General features: G+C 41.5%; 1 long non-coding RNA gene across 1 annotated transcript; it reads left to right on the top strand.

Annotated features, from left to right (window-relative positions):
• The first annotated feature begins 3,531 nt into the window (after positions 1 to 3,531).
• Positions 3,532 to 13,312, top strand: LOC131169719 (uncharacterized). Its single transcript, XR_009140618.1, has 3 exons — positions 3,532 to 3,618; positions 4,068 to 4,126; positions 13,116 to 13,312. It is a non-coding gene; the product is annotated as an uncharacterized LOC131169719 (long non-coding RNA).
• The last annotated feature ends 1,361 nt before the right edge of the window (positions 13,313 to 14,673 follow it).

Below are 14,673 nucleotides of genomic sequence, written 5' to 3'. Positions count from 1 at the left end.
ACCTCAAGAATTTTACTGGGTAATAATTAAAAAAAAAAAAAAAAAAACCATGATTGGCAATTAATTTCCATTTGATTGATTTTGCATATTGAACACGTTTTTACTTTTTCTATGACATCAATTTTCAGTGTTCTTTTCTTTCAAGTTTCGCCTACCTTTCTTTTAATGCAGATCGGCGTATTTTAATAAAAAAGCAGCATAAAAAAGTGCTATTATTGCAGTATGATAATAGCAGGAGGATGACCAATTGAATTAGATGGACTTCGTACGCAATTTCTTGCCACCTTGATGGCTTTCTTGATTGAACTTCTATCTATGAAAAAAAAAATTAGAGTTTATAAAATAGTTACATGGAAAAATCTATAAAAAGCTTAACTTATATAAAAATAAATTTATTCATCCTAATTTATGTATTTTATGCATATAATTTAATTAATTTTATATATATTTTAATATAATTATTTAATTTAATAATAATTAAATTCATTTTTATGAGCTTATATGAGATACACCTTATTTATATATATATATATATATATATATAAAGCTTGAGAATGCTTTGTTTCTTAATATTCAATAAAGAATAGTGCAGCAATAATCATACAGAATATTAGTGCCTGGTAGCTTGTAAAAGATTGAGTAAAACAGTAGAAAAAGAATGAAAAATGAAAACTCATTTTTATCCATAGCTAACTGTACATCAATTTTGGAAGAGTTATAGTTTGATCACGATGTGGACATCTACTTGTACTTTTAGCTTAAGAAAACGAGCTATCTGCAAGTGGGGAAGAGTCCATTTTTAGTGGTTTTAACATAATAAGTAGTTTATTAAAATAATATTTAATTTTCTAGCGGTAATTTAAATTATATAAATTAATACTTTAATAATCATAATTTATTTATTTAAAATTATCAATGAAAATATAATTTTTTAATTCGATAAATATTATGACGGCATAAATAATTTATAAATTAACTATCAGATAATTTTATATTATTAAAATTAAAAATCAAAGAATTTTAAGTTATAAATTAGAATTTAATTAGATTATTATTATACACCCTAAATATGTAATTTACTCATAATTTTATCTCACTCCATATGTAACACCCCAAATTTTATTATTTATGAGTATTTTTGGTATTTTAATTTTATTTGAATTTTAGGAATTTTTTTGAGATTTTTTGGATTTTAAAAATCGGGTTCGATTTTCCGAAAATATAAACTTTGATGATTTTTAAAAATTAATTTAAAGACCACGTGGCAAAACTAAAAATATATTTGGAGTCTACGTATTTTTCTGAGTTTTCGAATTTTTGAATTTTGGACCTCGTTTTGGTCCCGAGGCAGAGTAAAAATTCAAAATATTGTATTTCGAATCGAACCGCCGACCGATCGATCGGATCGACCGTCGAATCGGACCGGCCCTTTTCCTTCTTCCTTTTTCTTTCCCGCGCGCGTCCTCTCCCCTTCTCTCTCTTTTCTCTCTCCTCCTCGCCGCGCCAACCGCCTCCTCGTCCTCCTCGCCGGCGCCGCTCCCGGCCCCACCCGCCTAAGCACGGCCTGAAACGCCGCATGAAAGTCCCTGCGCGCCAGCGACTTCCTCGGCCAAATCCGCCGATCCGGTCACCGATTGGACCGGGTCTTGTGTCCAAAACCATCTACTCGGCGAGAGCTTTCCATAGACACTAAGAACGCCGAAATCCATCGAGCGGATTGTCCGATTTTAGCTCGGGAAGATTTTAGCCCATTTCGACTTTTGGGCTAGATTTCTCGAAAACCGTGAATCCCACGAGAAAACCGAGGCCACCAGCAAGCTCCATTCGTCGAGAGCTTCGCAACGACATAAATTTCGAATTTTTCCGACACCGTTTTTCGGTGGGTCCCACGGAACTTTGCAGTGTATTTTCGAGCACTAAATGAGCTTAGAAAATTCTGAAAAATTTATGTACTAACCCCCGTGTTATGGGCTTCGTGTAGGTATCCTCGATTCGCGAAATTCGACAGTTGACCAAGATCCGCAAATTTCGCCGCATGCACTGCACGAAAAGTCTCCGAATTGGGCCGAGGTTTTGGCTAGCCCCCCATTGTCAGACGTCCCGAGCGCGTTCCCGAAGTCGGAATCGGCAAAGGTAAACCCGAACCTTGTTTTTACGTAATTTTCTAGTGCTTAAATAGGATTAAAAATCCATAAAATATTCGTGGTAGCTTAGAAAATTACGATTCTTTTTGCAATAGCTTAGTAATATTGCTAAGGACCGCGGGGCAAAGTTTTATAATTTTTAGAGCTTGTTTGGGAAGTTTTTGCAAAAATGATCAATAATAAGGACTAAATTGAAATTTTACATATTGTGATGGATGACTGATTTGATGGGCCCAGGAGGGGCTGTGTGATATGATTGAACTGTTGATATATGGATTGTGAATATAGAAGTGCGTTTTTAGCCCTTTTGCAGGTTGGGTAGGTCCTAGGTATAGGGGGGACTCTGCCGGATTTTCGGCACGACTTAGGACGTAATTGGTCTTTTCTTTGTATTGAGTCAGATTGTATTAAATAAATGTAATATGATTGTCAGGTCAGCCGGGACAGCCTTCTTCCTCCGCCCAGCCGCCACAGTGATTGTCGTCAAGTCTGTGAGTAGAATATTAATTTTAATTGTAATTTCGATATTATTATATGTTCAGCATGCCCATGCATCACTTATGTAACACCCCAAATTTTATTATTTATGAGTATTTTTGATATTTTAATTTTATTTAAATTTTAGGAATTTTTTTGAGATTTTTCGGATTTTAAAAATCGGGTTCGATTTTCCGAAAATATAAACTTTGATGATTTTTAAAAATTAATTTAAAGACCACGTGGCAAAACTAAAAATATATTTGGAGTCTACGTATTTTTCTGAGTTTTACGAAATTTTTTCGGAATTTTTGGACCTCGTTTTCGGTCCCGAGGCAGAGTAAAAATTCAAAATTTTGTATTTCGAATCGAACCGGCCGAATCTAACCGGCTCCTTTCCTTTTTCTTCTCCCGCGTCGTCCCTCTCTTTTCTCTTTCTTTTCTCTCCTCCTCCCCTCGCGCTGCCGCTCCGATTTCTCGCCAACCGGCCGATCCGCCACCGATTGGACCGGGTCTTGTGTCTAAAATCATCTACTCGGCGAGAGCTTTCCATAGCCACCAAGAACGCCAAACTCCATCGAGCGGTTTGTTCGATTTTTGCTCGGGAAGATTTTAGCCCATTTCGACTTTTGTGCTAGATTTCTCAAAACCGTGAATCCCACGAAAATCGAGGCCACCAAAGACGCTCCATTCGTCGAGAGCTTCGCAACGACATAAATTTCGAATTTTTCGACACGTTTTTCGGTGGGTCCCACGGAACCGCAGGTGTAATTTCGAGCATTAAATGAGCTTAGAAAATTCTGAAAAATTTATGTGCTAACCCCCGTGTTATGGGCTTCGTGTAGGTATCCTCGATTCGCGGAAATTCGGCGATTGACCGTTCGCAAATTTCGCCGCATGCACTGTGACCGAAAAGTCTCCGAATTGGGCCGAGGTTTTGGCTAGCCCCCCATTGTCAGACGTCCCGAGCGCGTTCCCGAAGTCGGAATCGGCAAAGGTAAACCCGAACCTTGCTTTTTCGTAATTTTCTAGTGCTTAAATAGGATTAAAAATCCATAAAATATTCGTGGTAGCTTAGAAAATTATGATTCTTTTTGCAATAGCTTAGTAATATTGCTAAGGACCGCGGGGAAAAGTTTTATAATTTTTAGAACTTGTTTGGGCAGTTTTTGCAAAAATGATCAATAATAAGGACTAAATTGAAATTTTGCGTATTGTGATGGATGACTGATTTGATGGGCCCAGGAGGGGCTGTGTGATATGATTGAACTGTTGATATATGGATTGTGAGTATAGAAGTGTGTTTTGAACCCTTTTGCAGGTTGGGTAGGTCCTAGGTATAGGGGAGACTCTGCCGGATTTTCGGCACGACTTAGGACGTAATTGGTCTTTTTCTTTGTTTGTGTTGACTCAGATTGTATTAAATAAATGTAATATGATTGTCAGGTGAGCCGGGACAGCCTTCTTCCTCCGCCCAGCCGCCACAGTAATTTGTCGTCAAGTTTGTGAGTAAAATATTAATTTTAATTGTAATTTCGATATTATTATATGTTCAGCATGCCCATGCATCACTTATATGCATATATTTATTTAGTTAAACTCTAGGCACGATTTATGTTGCATTCATAACTGTTGATGTGCCATGGATGTTGTTGTGGTAATTTGGAGCAGTGTGCGTGCGTTGGCGTGCGTGTGATGTGGTGTGGACTATGGATAGGACGGGGTAGTCACGGCTTGAGTAATTCGCTGGGACCCGTTCCTTCGAGGGGTAGTCACGGCTTGAGTAATTCGCTGGGACCCTCGATTTGGTTATTAAGTGGAAGTCCGAGCTTGAGTAATTCACCGCACCAGTTGGATTTAAGAGAGTCAGATAGGGGATCAGCTCCCATATGTTATGATTGATACTACAGGGTGTGTGAGTGCTCCAAATTACCTTTTTGATGCTATGATGTGAATATGATGTTGATGTTGCATTTCACTCTACAGGGTGCATTAGTTCTAGATAGTTATAGAGATTATGGTTAAAATTGATATTTTACTCTCTGAGTCGAACGCTCACTCCTGTTCAATATTTTTTCAGGCTACAGGAGGATTTTATTTTGGTTAACCTGCTTTTCTCCCTCGCAGGTCAATTATTACTGTTTGTATAAACTTGTTAAATCTTAGAATTTCCACATGTGTTAGAAATGTTATTTGATTTGGGTCTGTAAACTAAATTATTATTTTGGGACCTGTAAACTTAATATGCTATGCATGTTTGATGGATTGGATGAGGGAGCTGAGCTCCCATTTATTATTATGTTGATGAGTATGTGGAGGGTGAGCTGAGCTCCCCAATGGATGGTTTATTGTGTTTACAGGTCGGGTGAGTCGAAAACTCCCCGTTGGAAAGTCCATTTTATGGCCGGACTCTGTCCGTTTGTTTTCTTGAATTTGGGCCCAATGGGCCTTAGAGTTGGGTTAATGAACAGTTAGGCTTACTACGGGCCTCGGGGGCTTTAGGCTGGCCCAGGTCCTAGTGCCGGTCCGGCCCATGGGTTGGGTCGTGACAAATGTGGTATCAGAGCCTGGTTTCCAGATTCTTAGGGAATGTTGTTTAAAGTGTTGGGAAAAGTCTAATAGGAGTCACATGCGGAAAAATAGGGTCCATATTCGTCTTGCATTGTCGTCTTTGCTTCTAGTTTCTGCTTCATATATTGTGTGTAAATATGAGTCTATAGAGCTGTGCAATGTGCAGTTTTGAATTTTGTGGGCTAATGCTGCTGAATTTCAGGAAAATGCGTAGAAGCAGGAGAGCTGCCAAGTAGAATTTCAGATGTGCCCGACGAGGTGTCGGCACAGGATGAGGCGCCTGCCCCGAGGAGGCGGGGTAGGAGGCCTAGAGCTGCTCAAGTAGAGGAGCAGCCAACCCCAGTACAGGAACAGTCCTTTATGGCACAGGGTCCCATGGACCCCATGGCAGCTACTCTAGCTGGTCTGCAGAGAACCATCGACATGATGGCGCAGTATATGGTCCACCCTCCACAGCAGCAGCAGTCCACCGCACCAAGAGAGGAACCTTACAAACAGATCATAAATTTTAAGAAGTTGGTGCCTGGTACTTATGATGTGTCAGACGATGCATATCGGTCGGATTCTCGCAGCAGTGCAGAATTACAGCTTGATCGATAGAAGATTGATAGAATGTATGCAGCACGTCATGGGGCCCATGCCTAGGCAATGGATGAATGACTACGTGTTACCCCGGATGGAGGGTTTGACATGGGCTCAGTTTGTGGAACTTTTTATCAATCGGTTTGTGCCAGAAAGCTTCAGAGATCAGAAGCAGTGGGCCTTTGAGGCCTTAAGACAGAATGGCAGGTCCAGATGAATATGCTGCACTTCGAATTGAGCAGATATGCCCCTACAGCAGAGCTACGTAAACTATGAAGGTGAAGAGGTTCCTAAAGGGGCTTGACAGGAGGTATGCGAACCTGGCCATGATGTCGGATCAGTCTTTCGATGTGGTGGTTGATCGAGCTAGACAGATTGAGATCAGTTATGCTGTGGATGACAGCGGAAGAGCAAAGAAAAACAGAGCAGAGGGTTCCTCAGGTGTCCCTTCCATGGGTACTCCGGACAGTGGTGGCCAGGGTAATTACAGAGGAAAGGGTAGGAGCAAGAGAAGTGGTTTCGCATAATCGACCACGAGGATTCGCACTGTGGTACGGATCCAAAGCAGCTAACGATGGGGTACAGAGTTCCGGTCTGGTTCAGATCCTCCTTGGCACCTTGTGCACAGTGTGGAAGAGGACATTCAGACCTTGTTTGATGGGATCAGAGTATGCTTGTGTGGCCAACCGGTCACTTTGCTAGAGAATGCCCCATGTTCGGCGAGCCACGATGGGGTCACAGGTTCTCATTGCGAATGTTCCTCGGCAGCTTGTATCCGGTGCTTCCAACATGGCGGCGATCGATTGATGGCCAACAGGCCGAGGACAAGGGGCGTGGATTTGGAGGCGGATCGGGAGGTAGAAGTCGATCGTGGTTACGCCACTCGGGTAGGGGTCAAGCTCGGGTTTTCACCACGACCCACCAGGGATGCTCAAGCTTCAAATGCGGTTGTGGCGGGTATTCTTACAGTCCATTCTTATGAGGCTCGTGTTTTGATAGATCCGGGTGCTACGCACTCATTTGTCTCCCCTGTGTTTGCCATGAGGTTGGGTAGAAACCCTACAACCTTAGAATGCCCTTTGTCGGTAGCTACCCCACGTAGTGACAACATAGATGTAGACATGGTATTTCCGGGTAGCCCAGTGGTAGTGGATGGAAAGATCCTCCCAGCAGACTTGGTTCCTCTACCAGTAATGGATTTTGATGTAATCCTGGGGATTGACTGGTTGGCAACTCATTATGCCACCTTAGACTGCAGGAACAAAAAGGTATACTTCCACATACCTGGTGTGGAAGAGTTTAGCTTTGATGGTGACAGGAGCGTGGCTCCATATAATTTGGTGTCAGCAATTAGTGCCAGAAAAATGTTGAGGCGTGGATGCCAAGGGTATTTGGCATTGGTGAGAGATACATCTGTAGAAGGTGTCAGCATGGAAAATGTTCCTGTTGTCAGAGAATTCATGGATGTCTTCCCTGAAGAGCTTCCAGGGTTGCCACCAGAAAGGGGAATAGAGTTTTGTATTGATGTTGTGCCGGGTACAAACCCCATATCCATGCCACCTTACAGGATGGCACCAGCAGAATTGAAAGAGCTGAAGGAGCAACTACAGGAGCTTTTGGACAAGGGTTTCATACGTCCGAGCACTTCACCCTGGGGTGCTCCTGTTCTATTTGTGAAAAAGAAGGATGGGTCATTGAGGTTGTGTATCGACTACAGACAGCTGAACAGGGTGACTGTGAAGAACAAGTATCCACTTCCTCGGATCGACGATTAGTTTGATCAGCTCCAAGGAGCTAGATTCTTTTCCAAGATAGACCTGCGGTCAGGCTACCATCAATTGAGAATCAGGAATGAGGACGTGTCCAAAACGGCTTTCAGGACAAGATATGGTCATTATGAGTTCTTGGTGATGTCTTTTGGACTCACTAATGCACCAGCAGCCTTCATGGACTTGATGAACAGGGTGTTCAAGCCATTTTTGGACCGTTTTGTCATCGTATTCATAGATGACATTCTGGTATACTCTCGGACCGAGGAAGAACACGTGTGGCACTTGAGGATGGTGTTGCAGATTTTGAGGGAGCACCAGCTATACGCCAAATTTTCGAAATGTGAATTTTGGCTAGAAAGCATCTCATTCTTGGGACACGTGGTTTCTAGTGACGGCATTCAAGTGGATCCCAAGAAAATTGAAGTCAGAATCGATTGGCTTAGGCCTACAACAGTCACTGAGGTGCGAAGTTTTCTGGGTTTAGCTGGCTACTACAGGCGTTTTGTACAAGATTTCTCCAGGATAGCGGCTCCCCTAACTAAGTTGACCAGGAAGAATGTTCCATTCATTTGGACAGATGACTGTGAGGTGAGTTTCCAGAAGCTTAAGGAGTGTCTAACCACTGCCCCTGTGTTGACACTACCTGTGAGTGGTGAAGGATACACCGTGTATTGTGACGCCTCCAGAGTTGGCCTAGGGTGTGTGTTGATGCAGAATGGAAAGGTAGTGGCTTATGCTTCAAGGCAGCTGAAGAGGCATGAGCAGAACTACCCCACCCATGATTTGGAAATGGCGGCTATAGTCTTTGCACTTAAAATCTGGAGACACTACCTGTACGGTGAAGTGTGCGAGATATACACCGACCACAAGAGTTTAAAGTACATCTTCCAACAGAGAGATTTAAACTTAAGACAGAGGAGATGGATGGAGCTTCTGAAAGACTATGATTGCACCATCCAGTACCACCCTGGGAAGGCCAATGTTGTAGCAGATGCCTTGAGCAGAAAATCTTCTGGCAGTTTGGCGCACATCTCAGTAGATAAGAGACCGTTGATTCAGGAGGTACATGAGTTGATGGATCAAGGTTTAATCCTAGATCTTTCAGATGAGGGGGTATTGTTGGCTCACTTTTCAGTGAGGCCAGACTTGAGGGATAGAGTTAGAGTTTCCCAGCACAGAGACTAACAATTGATGAAGATCATAGAAAGAGTACAGCAAGGTGAAGGTGGTGAGTTTGGGTTTGCCAATGATGGCGCCCTAGTGCAAGGTTCTAGGATATGTGTGCCCGATGTGGACAACCTCAGGAATGAAATCATGCAAGAGGCACACTATACACTGTACAGTATCCACCCAGGTTCCACCAAGATGTACCATGATGTGAAAGATAGCTACTGGTGGAATGGCATGAAGAGAGACATAGCAGACTTTGTGTCCAAGTGCTTGACTTGTCAGAAGGTGAAGTTTGAACACCAGAGACCGTCAGGGAAGTTTCAAGAGCTCCCTATCCCAGAATGGAAGTGGGAAATGATCACTATGGATTTTGTGACTGGGTTGCCTCGTACCACGCGAGGATATGATTCGATATGGGTAATTGTAGACCGCTTGACCAAATCAGCTCACTTCTTACCTGTAAAGACTACATACTCAGGGCACGATGCCCGGCTCTACATTCGAGAAATAGTCGATTGCATGGAGTTCCGCCCATAATATCCGACAGAGGGCCCATTTCACTTCGGTTTTGGAGAAAGTTGCGGAGGCACTTGGCACACAATTGAACTTGATGACTTTCCACCCTCGCATGCACGGACAAATCGAAAGGACAATCCAAACACTGGAAGACATGCTTCGCATGAGTGTCTTGGATTTTGGAGGTCAATGGGATGAGCAGCTAGCTTTGGTGGAGTTTGCCTACAACAACAGTTATCACTCCAGCATAGGGATGGCACCCTATGAGGCACTATATGGAAGAAAGTGTAGGTCTCCTCTGTGTTGGACAGAAATGGGGGAAGCAAAGGTGCATGATGTAGACCTGGTGCAGTACACTTCAGAGATGGTTCCCTTAATCAGGGAACGACTGAAAACAGCTTTCAGTAGGCAGAAGAGTTATGCAGACCCCAGACGGAGGGATGTGGAGTTTGCAGTGGGCGACTATGTATTCCTGAAGGTATCTCCAATGAAGGGAGTCATGAGATTCGGAAAGAAGGGCAAGTTGGCACCTCGGTATATCGGACCTTTTGAGGTTCTTGATAGAGTTGGAGCGATTGCCTCACGGTTGGAGCTACCACCCAACCTTTCTCACGTTCATCCGTGTTTCACATCTCCATGCTCAGAAATACATTCCCGATCCTTCTCATGTCACTGCATGGATGTGATAGAGATAAAAGAGAACTTGACATTTGAGGAGCAGCCTGTAGCCATAGTGGACTACCAAGTGAGACAGCTGAGATCAAAACAGATCCCTATGGTTAAGGTTTTGTGGAGGAGTCAGTCAGTGGAAGAGTGCACCTGGGAGTCAGAACGGGACATGCGTAGCAAGTACCCTTATTTGTTCAATGTATAATCATGTGCTTTATTCTGCCTTGTGTAAAAATTCGAGGACGAATTTTCTGTAAGGGGGGAAGAATGTAACACCCCAAATTTTATTATTTATGAGTATTTTTGATATTTTAATTTTATTTAAATTTTAGGAATTTTTGAGATTTTTGATTTTAAAAATCGGGTTCGATTTTCAAAATATAAACTTTGATGATTTTTAAAAATTAAATTAATCACCACGTGCCAAAACTAAAAATATTTTTGGAGTCTACGTATTTTTACGAGTTTTACGAAATTTTTCGAATTTTGGACCTCGTTTTGGTCCGGCGAGTAAAAATTCAAAATTTTGTATTTCGAATCGAACCGAACCAGAACGGATCGGACCGGTCGAATCGAACCGGCTCCCTTTCCTTTTTCTTCTCCCGCGCGCATCGTCCCTCTCTTTTCTCTTTCTTTTCTCTCTCCTCCCCTGCGCTGTCGCTCCGATTTCTCGGCCAACCCGATCCGCCACCGATTGGACCGGTCTTGTGTCTAAAATCATCTACTCGGCGAGCTTTCCATAGACACCAAGAACGCCAAATCCATCGAGCGGTTTGTCCGATTTTTGCTCGGGAAGATTTTAGCCCATTTCGACTTTTGGGCTAGATTTCTCGAAACCGTGAATCCCACGAAAAACCGAGGCCACCAAGACGCTCCATTCGTCGAGAGCTTCGTAACGACATAAATTTGAATTTTTCCGACACCGTTTTTGGTGGGTCCCACGGAACTTCGCGGTGTAATTTCGAGCATTAAATGAGCTTAGAAAATTCTGAAAAATTTATGTGCTAACCCCGTGTTATGGGCTTCGTAGGTATCCTCGATTCGCGGAAATTCGGCGATTGACCGTGCGCAAATTTCGGGCGAACGGACCGTGGTGGAAAAGTCTCCGAATTGGGCCGAGGTTTTGGCTAGCCCCAATTGTCGACGTCGAGCGTTCGAAGTCGAGAATCGGCAAAGGTAAACCCGAACCTTGCTTTTCGTAATTTTCTAGTGCTTAAATAGGATTAAAAATCCATAAAATATTCGTGGTAGCTTAGAAAATTATGATTCTTTTGCAATAGCTTAGTAATATTGCTAAGGACCGCGGGAAAAGTTTTATAATTTTTAGAACTTGTTTGGGCGCTTTTTGCAAAAATGATCAATAATAAGGACTAAATTGAAATTTTGCGTATTGTGATGGATGATCGATTTGATGGGCGGGGAGGGGCTGTGTGATATGATTGAACTGTTGATATATGGATTGTGAGTATAGAAGTGTGTTTTGAACCCTTTTGCGAGTTGGGTAGGTCCTAGGTATAGGGAGACTCTGCCGGATTTTCGCACGACTTAGGGCGTAATTGGTCTTTTTCTTTGTTTGTGTTGACTCATTGTATTAAATAAATGTAATATGATTGTCGTGAGCCGGATGACCTTCTTCCTCCGCCACCGCCACAGTAATTTGTCGTCAAGTTTGTGAGTAAAATATTAATTTTAATTGTAATTTCGATATTATTATATGTTCAAGATGCCCATGCATCACTTATATGCATATATTTATTTAGTTAAACTCTAGGCACGATTTATGTTGCATTCATAATCGTTGATGTGCCATGGATGTTGTTGTGGTAATTTGGAGCAAGCAGCGTGCGTTGGCGTGCGTGTGATGTGGTGTGGACTATGGATAGGGCGGGGTAGTCACGGCTTGAGTAATTATTGGGACCGTTCCTTCGAGGGGTAGTCACGGCTTGAGTAATTACTGGGACCTCGATTTGGTTATTAAGTGGAAGTCCGAGCTTGAGTAATTCACGGCACCAGTTGGATTTAAGAGAGTCAGATAGGGATCGGCTCCCATATGTTATGATTGATACTACAGGTGTGTGAGTGCTCCAAATTACCTTTTGATGCTATGATGTGAATATGATGTTGATGTTGCATTTCACTCTACAGGTGCATTAGTTCTAGATAGTTATAGAGATTATGGTTAAAATTGATATTTTACTCTCGAGTCGAACGCTCACTCTGCTCAATATTTTTCAAAGCTATAGGAGGATTTTATTTTGGTTAACTCGCTTTTCTCCCTCGCAGTCAATTATTCTTGCTTGTATAAACTTGTTAAATCTTAGAATTTCCGCATGTGTTAGAAATGTTATTTGATTTGGGTCTGTAAACTAAATTATTATTTTGGGACACAGAAACTTAATATGCTATGCATGTTTGATGGATTGGATGAGGGAGCTGAGCTCCCATTTATTATTATGTTGATGAGTATGTGGAGGGTGAGCTGAGCTCCCCAATGGATGGTTTATTGTGTTTACAGGTCGGGTGAGTCGAAAACTCCCCGTTGGAAAGTCCATTTTATGGCCGGACTCTGTCCGTTTGTTTTCTTGAATTTGGGCCCAATGGGCCTTAGAGTTGGGTTAATGAACAGTTAGGCTTACTACGGGCCTCGGGGGCTTTAGGCTGGCCCAGGTCCTAGTGCCGGTCCGGCCCATGGGTTGGGTCGTGACAACTTATATGCATATATTTATGTAGTTAAACTCTAGGCACGATTTTTGATGCATTGATAAATGTTAAAGTGCCATGTATGTTGTTGTGGTAATTTGGAGCAGTGTGTGTGCGTTGGCGTGCGTGTGATGTGGTGTGGACTATGGATAGGACGGGTAGACACGGCTTGAGTTCTTCGCTGGGACCCGGTCCTTCGGGGTAGACACGGCTTGAGTTCTTCGCTGGGACCCCGATTTGGTATTTAAGTGGAAGTCCGAGCTGAGTTCTTCGCTGGCACCAGGTTGGATTTAAGAGAGCTGTATAGGGGATCAGCTCCCATATATTATGAATGATGTTACAGGGTGCGTGAGTGCTCCAAATTACCTTTTTGATGTTATGATGTGAAAATGATGTGGATGTTGCATTTCACTCTACAGGGTGCATTAGATTTAGATAGTTATAGAGATTATGGTTAAAATTGATATTTTACTCTCTGAGTCGAACGCTCACTCCTGTTCAAAAATTTTTACAGGCCACAGGAGGATATTTTGTTCTGGGTTAACCTGCTTTCTACCTCGCAGGTTGTTTATCAATATTGTGTAATTTTAATTACTCCTAGAATTTCCGCATGTGTTAGCAGTATTTATTTGAATTTGGTCTGTAATATTTTTATCATGTTGGACCTGTAAACTTAAATATGTTATGCATGTTGATGGATTGGATGAGAGAGCTGAGCTCCCATTTATTATTATGTTGATGAGTATGTGGAGGGTGAGCTGAGCTCCCCAATTGACTATATATTGTGTTTACAGGTCGGGTGAGTCGAAAACTCCCCGTTGGTAAGTCCATTTTATGGCCGGACTCTGTCCGTTTGTTTTCTTGAAATTGGGCCCAAATGGGCCTTAGAGTTGGGTAAATGAATAGTTAAGGCTTACTACGGGCCTCGGGGGCTTTAGGCTGGCCCAGGTCCTAGTGCCGGTCCGGCCCATAGGTTGGGTCGTGACACCATACATACAAAATAACATTATGCAATTTGCTTTTCTTTATTTTATTCATCATTCATTATAGCCATCTATATATATCATGTCAATATTGCAAATCATTTTCTTTAGTTTCATGATTTTAATTTTTAACATATAACATGTCTATGCATTTTTCTTTTTTCATCCTACTAAGAAATTGTTTTAAAATATGCATTTTAATGTAATTAATTACATTTTTTTATTTAAATGTGATTTTATAAAAAAATTAAAAATTTTAAATTATTATTATTATTGCATTTATTATTTATTCAATGCAACAAACAACAAAAATGCAAAAATAAGATAAATTATTATAATTCATATCTAAATTCAAAAACACCAAAAAAATAAGCTTGCAATAGAAAAAGTTTGAGTGTAGTTAGAGTATTTTATATAGAAAAATCTACTATTTAGTCCATAGATTTTATTAATAAGGTTTGAGTTTCTAAATTTTAGAAATTAAACTATTTAATTATAGACTTAAAGTCTGTTTCCATAAAGATGAAAGAGAAATAAATAAATATAAGGAGAGAGAAATTTTACAATGACTACAATACCCTTTCTTTACTCTCTCTCTCTCTCTCATTCCCTAGTGTTCTTCAAAACCAGAGCTTAATTGCTGAAATTGAGAAAATTTCAAAAATCATAGTTAAAACTAAAATTCGCAATTTTTGGTTTTTTCCCCCATCTTCTGTAAAGGTAATTTCTCAAGTAGGAAATTGAGTATCAGGAGAATCCATCCAAGTCATTGTTAGAGAATCCTTCCCCTTATTTGCATCCTCCGTTTCGTGCAATCAAGGAGATCAAGTACTAGTACAAAAAGATAATCTCTCAAGTCAATGCTATCACTCAAACAACAACAACGATGATGGTGCTTTTGATAAGGACTTGTACTGATTTTCAGATTTAGACTCAGCAATTGATGGGAAGCGAAGCAAAAGAAGACGAAGAAGATAAGAGATAAGCCAAGAAGAAGGGGCTTGGGAGAAAGAATTTGTTGGTGTATGTTCTCTATTTTCCAGGCATTCAACAGAGAGATGGAGAGAACAAAGAATGTAGTTTCTGAAA

This window comes from Hevea brasiliensis, chromosome 10, assembly GCF_030052815.1.
Source record: "Hevea brasiliensis isolate MT/VB/25A 57/8 chromosome 10, ASM3005281v1, whole genome shotgun sequence".
Lineage (NCBI taxonomy): Eukaryota > Viridiplantae > Streptophyta > Magnoliopsida > Malpighiales > Euphorbiaceae > Hevea > Hevea brasiliensis.
This window is presented reverse-complemented; position numbering and strand designations above follow the sequence as displayed.